The sequence below is a fragment of the Dendrobates tinctorius genome, unplaced genomic scaffold, assembly GCF_039654945.1.
Source record: "Dendrobates tinctorius isolate UK_male_01 unplaced genomic scaffold, ASM3965494v1 ptg000138l, whole genome shotgun sequence".
NCBI classification, from domain to species: Eukaryota; Metazoa; Chordata; class Amphibia; order Anura; family Dendrobatidae; genus Dendrobates; species Dendrobates tinctorius.
Window position 1 is genome coordinate 4,429,049 of NW_027361806.1, and position 16,759 is coordinate 4,445,807.

A 16,759-nucleotide genomic window follows, 5' to 3' on the forward strand; every position below is an offset into this window, starting at 1 on the left:
GGGGCCCAGGATAAGAGACCTATACCAGCATGGGGGACATACAGTATATACCAGGATGGGGCCCAGGATAAGAGACATACCAGCATGGGGGACATATATACCAGAATGGGGCTCAGGATAAGAGACATATACTGTATACAAGGTTAGAGAATATATATATACCATGCTGAGGCCCAGGATAAGGAACATATACACCAGGATGGGGGACAGTTATATTGCAAGATCAGACTGCAATGCATGGACGGGCCGGCATCTCTCCTGACCCCAGCGTGACAGCTGCGAAGAAACAAATAACGCTGTCACGAGTAGCGTACCTAGAGTCTGATGGGCCCCGATGCAAGATGTGGACTGTATTTCTGTGCAGCTGTCACACTCGGGTCGGGAGAGCCACCGGCCAGTCCGTGCACCGCGGTCTGATCTCGCTCCGATTTATACGGCTGTGTGACTGCCCCTTACAGGAACGACAGCTTTCATCCTCATATTGTAGTTTCGCTCCCGCTATTAACAAGTAAAGTGCACAATATTCCGTCATCTTCCCCCTATTTCCCGGGGGATGAGCAGCGATGTTTTCCAGCGGGGGCAGAAAAAAAACAAGATTTTGAGAACATTTAATAGAAAGTATCGGCTTCTTTTCTGCGCAGCCCTGGGGAGCTGTTATGTGAAAACACTCTACAAAATGTCACCCCGGCTCATTATCACATCAAGCCTGGCGCAGTCCGCTGGGACAGGTGAGCGCCGCCATCATGAAATATGTATGCTGCAGGAATCGTGCGCCGCTCATGGCTTAGTGTTCACAGCTCTGCCTGCACAACAATGGGGCACAGAGACATCAGGGGCTGCAGCTAATCCCTTCACCCTGCCTCAGTCCTGCTCTCCCCCTGCTGCCTCCAGTCTTTATGACATATTGCTATTTCTCTGTCTAAATTTCTACATTCATCATGAGAAACAGCCTCTCCCTCCCCCAGTATCACAGCATTTGCATCTACTGTTTTCATTCCTATCATGTATTCCTCATTTCTCGCCAATTTCTTGTGTCTTACTACCTCTCCACTGTGTTCTTCCAAAGCTTCCTAGTTCATGAATAAAATGCCATATCTGGAGTGACGACTGACACATATGACCTTAGGCCTGTTTCACATTTCAGTTATCTGACGTCACTCAAAATACGCCAGGTTGTGAAAAAACGGATCAGCTTTAGTAGTGAGTGAGTGAAATTTAAAGGAAAATGAGTCTGGGAGAAAGAGAGGGAGTCTTTTTCTGCCGCCAGAATGGAATTTGGGGTTAAATTTCTGGCAAGGAAATTCTTCCGGGCATGCTCAGTGTCAAAAAGCAGATCCGTTGCCGGATTCCGTCAAAAAACGGTTGGCAACGGATCCGCCGCCCATAGGCGACCATTATAACGAATGGCGGATAGCGGCGGATCCATTGCTATCCACTGTTTTGACGCAGACAAAAAACGTTTCATTGTCCGTCCACTGAAGTCAGCGGACAACAAAATTTTGGCGGATCCGTCAAAAAACGGATCCAATGGATGACTGTCAGTCAAAATCCGCCGCTAATGCAAGTCAATGGGAAAAAATGGCGGATCCGCCCAAAAAAATGGCGGATCCGTTTTTTTTGCAAAACTGAAGTGTGAAACAGGCCTTAGAATTTGGCTCTGTGCTCCTCTTGCATCTTTTCTGTACCCAGCTGCCATCATTCTGCGGTTGCATCAGCCCGGGCGGGATATAATCGGATCCTTGATTCGCTCTGCCAGCTTTTCTCCATTTGCTTATCTTGAATATTTCATAAAAATGTAATTATCTCTTGGTTGGTAATCAGACCCCAGCAGAGCAATAATATCACATTTCAAGACGCAGTTAATGAGCGGAGAACAAGTAGTGCTGTAAGTAATGGACAGGGGACTTCTGTCACAGCAAACCCGATCCATGGTGCAAAAGCGATATTATGAATAATGTGGAACAAAAACTCGTAGGGATCAGATGTAGCATCGCCTAATACACTAGGGAATGATGGGTAGAGGGGTAATGCCATCACTGATCTCTGACCCCATTAGGACCCTCCGTTCCATTACAGGGGAGACTCCGCGTACCTATGCGCCATCACTTTCTCCATCAATCCCACCTTAAAATGGATCATTCTGCCTCCCCGATATGTCTGGGTATTCGCGATAACAGTTCTGCAGATTAGTTTTTTAATTCTACTCATTTGCTGTTTCTTCTTTATTCCTCCAGTTCTGCAGATTATTTACTAATGTTTCTCTTGTGCTTTTCCTCCATTATTCCTCCAGTTCTTCATATTCTAAATCTTCTCTTTCTTGTCTCTTGTACTTTACCTCCAGTTCTGCAGATGTACTAATACTTCTCTTGCGCTTTTCCTTCATTATTCCTCCAGTTCTGCAGATTCACTTCTCCTCTGCTTTACCTCCGGTTCTGTAGCTGACTTACTAATACTTCTCTTGTGCTTTTCCTCCAGTTCTGCAGCTTATTTATTAAGGGTAAGATCACACAGGACTTTTTTGCTGCGCTTTTTTTCATGGGTTTTTTATGCTAATTTTCAGCTGCTTTTTCCATTACCAGCAAAGCCTATGAGATTTCAGAAATCGCATGCACACATTGTTTTTTTGTGTGATCAGGATTTTGTGCTTTGCTGCGTTTTTTGGACACAGAGCATGTCCCTTATCATAGAATCATAGAATCGTAGAGTTGGAAGGGACCTCCTGGGCCATCTGGTCCAACCCCCTGCTCAAAGCAGGATTCGCTAAATCATCCCAGTCAGATGTCTGTCCAGCCTCTGTTTGAAGACTTCCATTGAAGGAGAACTCACCACCTCTCGTGGCAGCCTGTTCCACTCATTGATCACTCTAACAGTCAAAAAGTTTTTTTTAATATCTAATCTGTGTCTCCTCCCATTCAGTTTCATCCCATTGCTTCTAGTCTTTCCTTGTGCAAATGAGAATAAAGTTGATCCTTCTACAATGTGACCGCCCTTGCGATATTTGTAGACAGCTATTAAGTCTCCTCTCAGTCTTCTCTTTTGCAAACTAAACATTCCCAAATCCTGCAACCTTTCCTCATAAGACAGGGTTTGCAGACCGGTCACCATTCTGGTCGCTCGTTTCTGAACTTGCTCCAGTTTGTTGATGTCTTTTTTTAAATGTGGCGCCAAAAACTGGACGCAGTATTCCAGATGAGGTCTGACCAAAGAGGAGTAGAGGGAAATAATGACTTCACGTGATCTAGACTGTATGCTTCTGTTAATACATCCTAGAATTGCATTTGCCTTTTTTGCTGCTGCATCACACTGTTGACTCATATTCAGTCTGTGATCTATTAGTATACCCAAGTCTTTTTCACATGTGCTGTTGCTTAGCCCTATTCCCCCCATTCTATATATGCTTTTTTCATTTTTATTGCCCAGATGTCGTACTTTGCATTTTTCCCTGTTAAAAACCATTCTGTTAGTTGCTGCCCACTTCTCCAGTTTATTTATATCTTTTTGAATCCTCTCTCTCTCTTCTCTAGTATTAGGTATCCCTCCTAGCTTTGTGTCATCAGCAAATTTAATCAGTTTACCCTCAATTCCTTCATCTAAATCGTTGATAAAGATGTTGAACAATACAGGGCCCAGGACAGAGCCCTGTGGTACCCCACTTGAGACATTCTTCCAACTGGATGTGCAGCCATTTCCGACCACTCTTTGGGTCCGATCTCTAAGCCAGTTATGAATCCACCTAACAGTTGCCTTGTCCATTCCATACTTAGTCATTTTTTCAATAAGGATTGTATGAGATACTTTGTCAAATGCTTTGCTGAAGTCAAGATATACTATATCTACAGCATTTCCTTGATCCACCCAATCAGTGATTCTGTCATAGAAGGAAATTAAGTTAGTGTTATGATTGAGTCACCGTAGGAGGCAGACACAAAAATAGAAGCTACGTCCAGAAAACCAGAGAAGTTGGCAACTATCAGATTGCAGACCCCTGAACCTATCAACACAACTAGCAGTAGCCGTGGGGGGTTCCTACGGTACCCTAGACCCCTCGATCACAGCCGGAGAGCTAAATAGCCTAAAGACAGAAAAGGAAATCTAAACTGCCCCAGAGCAGACCCCAAAGTAAAAGACAGCCCCCAACATATAATGACGGTGAAGCAAGATGAAAAAACACTCACACAGATAGAAAGATAGGCTGAGCAAACGATGGGGCCCAAGCTAACTAAACAGAACAGGAAAGGAAGGTTGCTGTCTGCAATCTGCCAAAACCCTATCAAAAACATAAGCCAACAAGCTGATATGGAAAAAGACCCTGAAGCAGCTAGGCTTCAAAAACTAAATCAGCACTCAGGTATTTTCAGAAGACAGAGCTAAAGGAATTCAGCTCACCCCAGCAGGGAATGGCAGAAATCCAGAAAAACAAAGCAAAACAAAGTCAAAGCACAAATGCAAAAAGCCGAGCAGAAAACTTAGCTTTAGAAGAGCAGGAATTCAGACTAGTCTCCAAGGATCCCACAGAGAAATCACCCGCAGGGCAGAAGGGCGTCGGCGGCCTTATTTTCAGTCAGTAACTCCACTCAGCCAGTCATCATCATTAGGCTCAGGTGTTTGATAATCAGGCTCACTACCTTTCTTTACCAGAAGAGGGAGTTCATCAGGCCTCAGTAGTGAAGGGGAAAATGAACTCACAACAGTACCTCCCCCTTGAGGAGGGGTCACCGAACCCTCATCCATGCCACCAGGGCGATCCGGGTGAGCCCGATGAAAGGCATGCACCAATCTTTTGGCATGAATATCAGAGGCAGAGACCCAGGAATTATCCTCCTGACCATAACCCTTCCACTTAACCAAATACTGGAGTCTCCGTCTAGCCAGATGGGAATCCAGTACTTTCTCTACCTCATATTCCATGTTACCTTCAACCAATACAGGGTCTGGAGGTGCCACCCCCGGAACAACAGGTTCAACAAACCTCTTCAACAAAGATTTATGGAACACATTATGGATTTTAAATGTGACAGGAAGAGCCAAACGAAAAGTGACCGGATTAATAATCTCCAAAATCTTGTAAGGTCCAATAAATCTAGGCTTAAACTTAGGAGAAGCCACCTTCATAGCAATTTTTTTATGATAACCACACCATATCACCAACCTTAAACTGGGGACCAATGGTCCTATGTCGGTTGGAAAACCGCTGGGCCTTTTCCTGGGAGAGAGATAACTTATCCACCACTTGGTCCCAGATCTGGTGCATTCTCTCCACCACAGTGTCAACACCTGGGCAGGCAGAGGGCTCCACCTGCCCTGAAGAAAATCGAGGATGAAACCCAAAGTTACAAAAAAAAGGTGACATCAAAGTGGCAGAACTAGCTCTATTATTTAAAGCAAATTCGGCCAAGGGCAAAAATGAAACCCAATCATCCTGATCAGCAGAAATAAAACATCTCAAATATGACTCCAAGGTCTGGTTTGTTCTCTCTGTCTGCCCATTGGTCTGAGGGTGAAAAGCAGAGGAGAAGGACAACTGAATTCCCAGCTTGGAACAGAAAGTTCTCCAAAATCTAGACACAAACTGAACTCCTCTGTCAGATACAATGTTCTCAGGAATCCCGTGCAAGCGAACCACCTGTTGCAAAAACAGGGGCACCAACTCAGAGGAAGACGGCAACTTAGGGAGTGGTACAAGATGAACCATCTTAGAGAACCTATCACAAATCACCCAAATAACAGTCATCCTTTGAGAGACAGGCATATCAGAGATGAAATCCATTGAAATATGGGTCCATGGCCTCTTGGGGACAGGCAAAGGCATCAACAACCCACTAGAGCGAGAACACGATTTAGACCGGGAGCACGTCCCACAGGACTGCACAAAACTCCTGACATCACGAGACAAGGAGGGCCACCAAAAAGACCGACTCACCAGATCTCTAGTACCAAAAATACCTGGATGACCAGCCAAAGCAGAGCAATGAACTTCAGACATCACTCTCTTCTTCCACTGGTCAGGAACATACAACTTTCCACTGGGACAACGCTCAGGTTTGTCCTCCTGGAACTCTTCCAGAGCACGTCTCAAATCGGGCGAGATGGCAGAAAGAACTACCCCTTCGCCTAAGATGGTAGCAGGCTTGGTCACCACAGGAGAATCAGCAAAGAAGCTCCTAGAGAGGGCGTCTGCCTTGACATTCTTAGTTCCAGGAAGAAAAGAAACCACAAAATCAAAACGTGTAAAAAACAAGGCCCACCTAGCCTGTCTAGGGTTCAAGCGCTTAGCCGACTCTAGGTAAATCAAATTCTTGTGGTCAGTGAGGACCACGACTTGATGCTTAGCTCCCTCCAACCAATGTCTCCACTCCTCAAATGCCCATTTCATGGCCAACAGTTCCCGATTCCCCACATCATAGTTACGTTCAGATGGAGAGAACTTTCGGGAAAAGAAAGCACAGGGATTCATTTTAGATGTTACAGGATCCTTTTGGGACAAAACAGCTCCTGCACCAATCTCAGAAGCATCCACCTCTACCTGGAACGGAAGTGAGACATCAGGTTGCCGCAAAACCGGGGCGGAGGTGAATCTTCGCTTCAGCTCCTGAAAGGAAGAAACAGCCTCCGGAGACCAATTTAACACATCAGCACCCTTCTTAGTCAAATCAGTCAATGGCTTGGCAATACTAGAAAATTTTGCTATAAATTTCCGATAAAAATTAGCAAAACCCAAAAACTTCTGGAGGGCCTTCAAAGAAGTGGGCTGAACCCAATCGTAAGTGGCCTGTACCTTGGCCGGGTCCGTTTCAATAGTTGACGGGGACAAAATAAATCCCAAAAAAGAAATCCTCTGTACTCCAAAAAGGCATTTAGATCCTTTGACATACAGGGAATTCTCCCTCAAGATCCGGAACACAGTCCGAATATGTTCCACATGAGAATCCCAATCCTTGGAGAAGATCAAAATATCATCCAGATAGATAATCAAAAATTTATCGACAAAATCTCGGAAAATATCGTTCATGAAGCACTGGAAGACAGAAGGGGCATTAGTGAGCCCAAAAGGCATCACCAGGTACTCAAAATGTCCCTCCGGAGTATTAAACGCCGTCTTCCATTCATCCCCATGCTTAATGCGAATAAGATTATACGCCCCCCTGAGGTCAAGCTTGGTAAACCAGCAACACCTTTAACTCTGGAGAATAGATCAGAAATCAGGGGTAACGGATACTGATATTTAACAGTAATTTTGTTGAGGGCACGATAATCAATACAAGGCTTTAATGAACCATCCTTTTTGGCTACAAAAAAAAAACCGGCACCTAAGGGTGACGAGGATGGTCTAATATGACCCTTCTCCAACGCCTCCTTAATATAGGATCGCATAGCCTCGTGCTCGGGTACAGATAAATTGAAGAGCCGACCCTTGGGAAATTTACACCCCGGGCTCAGTTCAATTGCACAGTCATAACTCCTATGAGGAGGCAGAGACGCAGACTCTTTCTCACTAAATACATGATAAAAGTCCGCCAAATAATCAGGAACATCATGCGACTGAGGAGAGGTGGAAAACACCGGAGCCTCACTAAAGGCACACCGACAACTCCAACTCACCACAGACACAGATTTCCAATCCAAAACTGGATTATGAATTTGTAACCAGGGAAACCCCAGAACAATAGTATCATGCAGATTATGCAACACCAAAAATCTGCAATTTTCTTGATGGTCTGGGGCGACCCGCATTACCACCTGGGTCCAAAACTGAGGTTTATTTTTAGCCAAAGGAGTAGCATCAATCCCCCTCAAAGGGATAGGCGTCTGCAGAGGTGTCATCGGAAATCCACAACGTTTAGCAAAATCCAAGTCCATTAGGTTTAGGGCTGCTCCCGAATCCACAAAAGCCTTGGCGGAAAATGTGGACAGGGAGCAGATCAGAGTAATAGCCAGAAGAAACTTAGGTTGAACACCACCAACAGAAAACGTGTGTGCAAAGCGTTTCTCTCGTTTAGGACAGACAGAAATAATATGCGAGGCATCTCCACAGAAAAAACACAGCTTATTACGCCTTCTGAACTCCTGACGCTGCTCTCTGGACAAAACTCTATCACATTGCATAGGTTCAGACATTTGTTCAACAGGTGGCAACACCTCTCGTGCAGTTTTGCGTTCGCGCAAACGCCGATCAACCTGAATAGCTAATGACATAGAATCGTCAAGACCAGAGGGAACAGGAAATCCCACCATAGTATCTTTCACGGCTTCTGACAACCCCTTCCGAAAGAGAGCAGCCAAGGCACTATCATTCCAGGTAGTAAGTACTGCCCATTTTCGGAATTTTTGACAATACAATTCTGCAGAATCTTGACCCTGGTTCAATGCCAGCAGGGTCTTTTCAGCCTGATCAATGGCATTAGGTTCGTCATACAACAACCCCAAGGCTTGAAAAAATGCGTTCACATTAGTCAGAATAGGATCATCTGGTTTCAAAGAAAACGCCCAATCCTGGGGATCGCCACGCAGCAAAGAGATGACAATTTTAACCTGCTGCACGGAGTTCCCCGACGAGTTAGGCTTCAAGGCAAAAAATAATTTACAATTATTTTTGAAATTCAAAAATTTAGACCGATCCCCAAAAAATACATCAGGTGTAGGAATCTTTGGTTCAGCAGCATGTGAATGAGCAAGGTAGGCGGAAATTCCCCGCACTTCTGCAGCGAGCTGCTCCACACGATCAGACAATTGCTTTATCTCCATTGAGAGAAAAAAAAATTCCCCCTACGGCCTCAGAGATATAGAGGAAAAAATATACACACTTTTTTTTTTTTTTACAATTCTTTCCTGCTATTGAGTACCCTAGAATCTGCGGTATGGCGGGTGATTCTGTTATGATTGAGTCACCGTAGGAGGCAGACACAAAAATAGAAGCTACATCCAGAAAACCAGAGGAGTTGGCAACTATCAGATTGCAGACCCCTTAACCTATCAACACAACTAGCAGTAGCCGTGGGGGGTTCGTACGGTGCCCTAGACCCCTCGATCACAGCCGGAGAGCTAAATAGCCTAAAGACAGAAAAGGAAATCTAAACTGCCCCAGAGCAGACCCCAAAGTAAAAGACAGCCCCCAACATATAATGACGGTGAAGCAAGATGAAAAAACACTCACACAGATAGAAAGATAGGCTGAGCAAACGATGGGGCCCAAGCTAACTAAACAGAACAGGAAAGGAAGGTTGCTGTCTGTAATCTGCCAAAACCCTATAAAAAACATAAGCCAACAAGCTGATATGGAAAAAGACCCTGAAGCAGCTAGGCTTCAAAAACTAAATCAGCACTCAGGTATTTTCAGAAGACAGAGCTAAAGGAATTCAGCTCACCCCAACAGGGAATGGCAGAAATCCAGAAAAACAAAGCAAAACAAAGTCAAAGCACAAATGCAAAAAGCCGAGCAGAAAACTTAGCTTTAGAAGAGCAGGAATTCAGACTAGTCTCCAAGGATCCCACAGAGAAATCACCCGCAGGGCAGAAGGGCGTCGGCGGCCTTATATCCAGTCAGTAACTCCACTCAGCCAGTCATCATCATTAGGCTCAGGTGTTTGATAATCAGGCTCACTACCTTTCTTTACCAGAAGAGGGAGTTCATCAGGCCTCAGTAGTGAAGGGGAAAATGAACTCACAACACACGCGGCTCCACTCTGTATGCCTCGCACACACATGGCTCCATACACCACTACCAGTGATATCACCTCAACCAACACCGGAACTGCTGCAACCCACCAACCTACTGTCTCCTTCCCCACCATCCTGTAGCATGTAAGCCCGAAAGGGCAGGGTCCTCTCTCCCCTCTATATCAGTCTGTCATTGTTAGTTTGTTTCCTGTAAGTGACATCTGTAATTTGTAGGTAACCCCTTCTCATGTACAGCACCATGGAATCAATGGTGCTTGTGATGGTGTGATATGTTATGTGAATGTCATTTTTTGTATATTCCTATTTTTAACAATTCCAGTTATTTTCATAGTGTTTTTCTTATGACATTGTAAGTCTACAGCCTCACTGTATCTGTCTCTTGATGACCCCCTGTAGTGCATTAATCCCTAAGGCCCTTTGTTCTCCTCTGGGGGGCCTGGAAACCGCCTCAACTTGTTTGACTTTCCCTGGACAAGGAAGGGGGTCGGGGGAGAACAGGAGCTGGGCAAATCAGTTCCGGAGTGGACAGGATCGTGTTCAGACAGCACTTCAGAGAGAGAAGGACCCATTTTATCCTCTGGTGCTAGAGTTTTGGAATCTCGTTTCCCTGGACATTTTATCCTGTTACTGGACTGCATTCTTATTCTGGACTATCTTATCCTTTGTGTGGTGGACTGAATATGGACCTTTTCGTATTTTTGCCTGAATAAAGGTCTTGGAATTGTTCACTCTTCGCTTGCTCTGTGTGATACCAGAGAATGACCCTGTGACAACTGGTGGCAGCGGTGGGATCAACAGAGCGTAACCCAATGGAGAACCACCCACAGAGTGAGTACAGAAATTGGACTGTATGCAGTTTACAGGAGAGAGCCAGAGACCTGGGCCTGGACTACCAGGGACTGACTAAAGAGGCCTTAATCGATATACTGGTGGGCACAAGCCCGGCCACCTCCTCCCAGATGTCTGAAGGACGAGCACTGGAGACAGGGATACCCTTCCAGAAAAGCCAGTGGTTGGTGTGGTACGAAGAAGAGATGGCAGTTCTGGGCCCCGGCATCTCTCAGGAGTACAAGGAGGAGGCTGCCCACCGGGCACAGCGGAGACAGGAAGCAATGGAGCTTGAAAGAGGGAGTAACGCAATGTGGAGTGTAACCCCAACAATCCGGGAGCCTGTACGGATCACCCGGACAGAATTTAAGCCATTTGATGAGGCTTCTGGAGATGTGGAGGGGTTCTTCAAAGACTTTGAGCAGCAGTGTGCTGTGATGGAGGTGCCCCACTCTAGCTGGATGCGTTTGTTAGTGGGGCTCCTGAACGGAAGCATGGCGGAGGCTTACCGAACCATTGATGCACTGTGGAATCGGGATTATAACATTGTAAAGCGGACTATCCTGGATTACAATGCTATCACCCCAGACTCATATAGGGCCAAGTTCCGAGACCTCCCATGCACCACGGGGGGATCGTTTAGGATGTATGCGCATAAGATGTCCGAGGCATGTCGGAGTTGGCTGGAAGCAGAAAACGATTTCTTGCCAAGTGCCCTGCAGAGGTAGGGAATGGGTCCGGGAGCGCACGCCATGTACCGTGGATAGAGCTGCAGCCCTGGCCGATGAAGCCCTTACTATCCGGCCGCAATGGAGGAGGCTTCTGGACAATGAACCACGGCCTGCTCCCGCACCCCGTCCCCCTCCAATTATATCTGCCCTTCCACCTAGTCGCAAGCCGATGACAATCATGCCTCACAATCCTAGGCCCCAACAGTTCCGACCACGACCTGGGGGTATCACAGAGAGGAGGTGTTATGGGTGTGGGCAACCTGGACATTTGCAGTCTGGCTGTCCCTCCAGGATTCAGAGGGAGCCCCACGCAGCCCCACCTCGTCCAGTGCATCTTGTACATTCCACCACACCTGAGGAAGAGCTACCACCACCCCCACCAGAGTGGACCACCGACCACGGCACCATAGATACCCCTCCTGGAGTGTACGGACTCCGGCCTCTGTCCTTTAGCTACTCAGAGCAACGGCAACGCCACTTGCAGGATGTCTTTATTGATGGATACAAAGTGTCAGGATTTAGAGACACGGGGGCATTCTTGACTATCGCTGACCCCCGTGTGGTTCGACCCGAGGCAATTTACCAGGGTCCGGGAATTCCCATTGTCCTGGCGGGGGGTGCCCGCAAATATATACAGCGAGCTTCTGTGCGTTTGGATTATGGTTGTGGAGAAAAACTGTGTTGGATTGGAGTTATGGGAGGACTTCCTGCAGATATCCTCCTTGGGAACGACATTGGGGAGTTACAGTGCCAATTTGTGGGAGCAGTCACCCGACTACAGGCCCTTCAAGCACTACGTCATCCGGACCCCACTGGGGAGCAACCACCACGAACCGCATCAGAGTCGGTAAGCAATACTTTTGCTGCTACTACACTGGGAGAGTCTTGGGACAGAGAGGAGTTTAGGAGAGAAATAGAGGGTGACACTACCTTAGCAGCCCTTAGGCGAAAGGCAGAAACTGGGCACTTGGGAGATAATGGGGATGGCTTCACTCGAGAAAATGGACTGTATTATCGTGTAACAAAGGGCAGTGACCAGGGCAACCCTGACGCAACGACCAGGCAACTCATTGTCCCTCAGAAGTACAGGGCACAGCTACTTCAACTGGCCCATGACATCCCCTTGGCTGGGCATCAAGGGAGAAAAAGGACTGAAAAGAGACTCACCCAAAGTTTTTACTGGCCGGGCATCTCGCAGTCGGTAGCCCATTATTGCCGCACCTGCGATGTGTGCCAGCGAATGCGGCATCCAGGAGCTCGACATAAGGTACCCCTGCAATCCCTGCCCATAATTGAGGAACCATTTCAACGTGTAGCCGTCGACATCATAGGTCCTCTGGCCCACCCCAGCAGGTCAGGGAAAAAATATATCCTGACTGTGGTGGACTATGCCACTAGGTATCCTGAAGCTTTTGCCCTGTCCAGTATTACAGCAGTAAAGGTAGCCGAGGCCCTTGTTACCATCTTTACTCGGGTAGGGTTTCCTAGTGAAATATTGTCGGATCAAGGCACTCAGTTCATGTCAGATCTGGTCCAGTCCCTATGGCATACCTGTGGTGTTCGAGCCATTCGCACCACCCCATACCACCCGCAGACCAACGGACTATGTGAACGCTTTAATGGAACCCTAAAAAATATGCTGAGGGCTTTTGTTGACGTTGAGAAAGACTGGGAAAAGTACCTGCCACATCTCCTCTTCGCCTATCGGGAGGTTCCCCAAGAGTCCACAGGGTTCTCTCCCTTCGAACTACTGTTTAGCCGGAAGGTCCGTGGGCCTCTCACTCTTCTGAAAGAACATTTGGAGGGAGACATCTCAGATACCGGAATGCCCATCATTCCCTATGTTCTAGAGCTCAGAGACCGTCTCGCCCAGCTAGCTACCTTCGCTAAAGAACATCAGCGAATGGCCCAGTCCAGACAAAAAACCTGGTATGACCGTAATGCCAGGAACCGGGAATTTAAGGAAGGACAAGCAAGTGCTCATGATTACTGCTTCCCCTGCCAACAAGCTTCATGCAGTGTGGGAAGGCCCTTATCAGGTTGTCAAGAAAATTAATGACACTAACTATGTTATTGCCCTGGACTCTAGTGGTCGACGACAGAAAACCGTCCACATTAACATGCTGAAAGACTACCACGACCGATCTCTGACTGTTCTAGCTGTCTGCCACCCCCCTAGTGATACCGCCGACGACGAGTATCTCCCAGATCTCCTCCAGGTTGCGGGATGATCACTGGAACAAGTGCCCCTGGGCTCCCATTTATCGGATATACAAAAGGACGATATTGTCGCCGTACTAAGGCCGAGGGCTGCTGCTTTCTCCTCAAAGCCGGGGAAGACTACTCTCACCAGCCACCATGTGGAAACCCCAGGACAACGCCCCATCCAGCAGGCTGCCTACCGGGTTCCAGAGGCTGTTCAAGGCATGATAAAGAACGAACTGGAGGAGATGAAACAACTGGGAGTTATTCAGCCATCTCACAGTTCTTGGGCCTCTCCTGTTGTCCTGGTCCCCAAGAAGGATGGTACAACACGATTCTGCGTTGATTACAGACGACTAAATGATGCCACCAAGAGTGATGCTTATCCCATGCCCAGGATTGATGATCTATTGGATCGTCTGGCCAGTGCCCAATTTGTGACCACGTTAGACTTGAGCAAGGGGTACTGGCAGATACCCCTAAAGGAGGATGCTCGGGAGCGCTCAGCCTTCAGTACTCCATTTGGGCTTTATGAGTTCCTGGGAATGCCCTTTGGGATGAAAACTGCCCCCGCTACGTTCCAGAGACTGGTGGATCGACTGTTACAACAATGTCAGGACTTTGCCTGTGCTTACTTAGACAACATCGCCATTTTTAGCACAACCTGGGAGGAACATCTTAAACACTTGGGCATAGTGCTGGACTGTATCCTTACTGCAGGACTGACCATTCGCCCTGATAAGTGCCAAATAGGGATGGCTGAGGTGCAGTACCTCGGGCATAGAGTAGGGGGTGGGACACTAAGGCCTGAGCCTGCCAAGGTGGAAGCCATTAGCAACTGGTGTAGACCCCAGACTAAAAAGCAGGTACTTGCATTTTTAGGAACTGCTGGATACTATCGCAAATTTGTTTCTAACTTCAGCACCTTGGCCAAGCCCCTAACCGACCTGACCCGCAAGAACATGCCTAGGAATGTGACGTGGACGACGGCATGCGAGGATGCCTTTTCAGCGGTAAAGACTTCCCTCGTCACTGCTCCTGTCTTGGCTGCCCCGGATTATAAACGCAGGTTCCTCGTGCAGACAGATGCATCCACCTTTGGGATTGGGGCAGTACTTAGCCAAGTGAACGCCGCCGGAGAAGAACATCCTGTTGCTTTTGCCAGTCGGAAACCACTGGATCGGGAAGTTGCCTATGCCACTATTGAAAAGGAGTGCCTTGCCATCGTATGGGCGCTAAAAATATTGCCGTCATACTTGTATGGCAGAGACTTTACGATTGTTACAGACCACAACCCCCTCACATGGCTGAATCGCGTATCAGGGGACAATGGAAGATTGCTGCGGTGGAGCTTGTCCTTACAACCCTACAGCTTCTCCATCCAATACAAGCGGGGAAGCCAACACCAGAACGCCGATGGACTGTCTTGACAAGAAGAACCATAGGCTCCCCAGGCCGACCTACCCCTGCCACTGTATAAGGAACTATAAATAACTGAGCAATGTGGACTAAAGTGAGCAGGCCAGAGGTCTGTGTAGACCTCATGGCGTGCTCACTTATTATGGGGGGGGAGGTTGTGATGGTGTGATATGTTATGTGGATGTCATTTTTTGTATATTCCTATTTTTAACAATTCCAGTTATTTTCATAGTGTTTTTCTTATTACATTGTAAGTCTACAGCCTCACTGTATCTGTCTCTTGATGACCCCCTGTAGTGCATTAATCCCTAAGGCCTTTTGTTCTCCTCTGGGAGGCCATGAAACCGCCCCCAACTTGTTTGACTTTCCCTGGCTAAGGAAGGGGGTCGGGGGGAGAACAGGAGCTGGGCAAGTCAGTTCCAGAGTGGACAGGATCGTGTTCAGACAGCACTTCAGAGAGAGAAGGACCCATTTTATCCTCTGGTGCTAGAGTTTTGGAATCTCGTTTCCCTGGACATTTTATCCTGATACTGGACTGCATTCTTATTCTGGACTATCTTATCCTTTGCGTGGTGGACTGAATATGGACCTTTTCGTATTTTCGCTTGAATAAAGGTCTTGGAATTGTTCACTCTTCGCTTGCTCTGTTGATTGTGTGAAACCAGAGAAGGACCCCGTGACAGTGCTATATAAATAAATAATAATTATAATTATACACCTCGCGCACACACACGGCTCCGTACACCTCGTAGACGCGTGGCTCCGCTCCGTACAGCTCGCACACAAGCGGCTTCACTCCATACACCTCGCACACGTGCAGCTCCACTCCATACACTTCGTACAGACACGGCTCCGCTCCGTACAACTTGTACACATGCAGCTCTGCTACATCCACCCAGCAAACCCCTCCTGACCCCACACATACTTCCCTCATCCAGCACCATGACAACCAGCACAGCAGAGTCCTGCATACACCAAGGGTTGTGCGCACAGGACCTGTGATGAGGTCACAGGAGGGGAGGAGTCAGAGGTCCGAGACCCTTGATCATGTGACCCCTGACTCCTCCCCTCTTGTGGCCTTATCACAGGTCCTGTGCGCACAGAGCAGGGATTTATCAGTGAGGGGCTGCGGTGGCTGGTGGGTCGGTTGGGCACGGCGAGGATGGGGTTGGTGCATGGGGGGGTGTGGTGGCTCAGTGCAATGCGGGAAAAATAAGCTCCCGGCCGGGACAGGCAAACAAAAACGGATCCTGCCAGATCCGGGACGGTTGGAAGCTATGTTTGAAGCCACTAAGTGAGTCAATCCCTCACAGTGTCTAAGACATTAATGGTAATCTGACACCTATTTTTTGCCCTATGAGCTGCACTGCCAACAGGGGCTTATCTACAGCATTCTGTAATGCTGTAGATAAGCCCCCGATGTAACCTGAAAGATAAGAAAAACGAGTTAGATTATACTCACCCGGGGGTCCGATCCGATGGGTGTCGCGGTCTGGTCCGGCGCCTCCAATCTTCTAGTGATGACGTCCTCCTTCTTACGTCTGCCGCGGCTCCTGTGCAGACGTACTATATCTGCCCTATTGAGGTCAGAGTAAAGTACTGCAGTGTGCAGGCGCTGGGCTTCTCTGACCTTTCCCGGCGCCTGCTCCCCTGATGGCGGTGGCCGCAGCTCATAGGACAAAAATTAAGTGACAGATTCCCTTTAAGCAAGAAATGGTGCATGACATTGTGCACCTGATATTTTGCCCCTATGTACAAGAATATAACTACTATAATACTGCCCCCTATGTACAAGAATATAACTACTATAATACTGCCCCTATATACAAGAATATAACTACTATAATACTGCCCCCTATGTACAAGAATATAACTACTATAATACTGCCCCCTATGTACAAGAA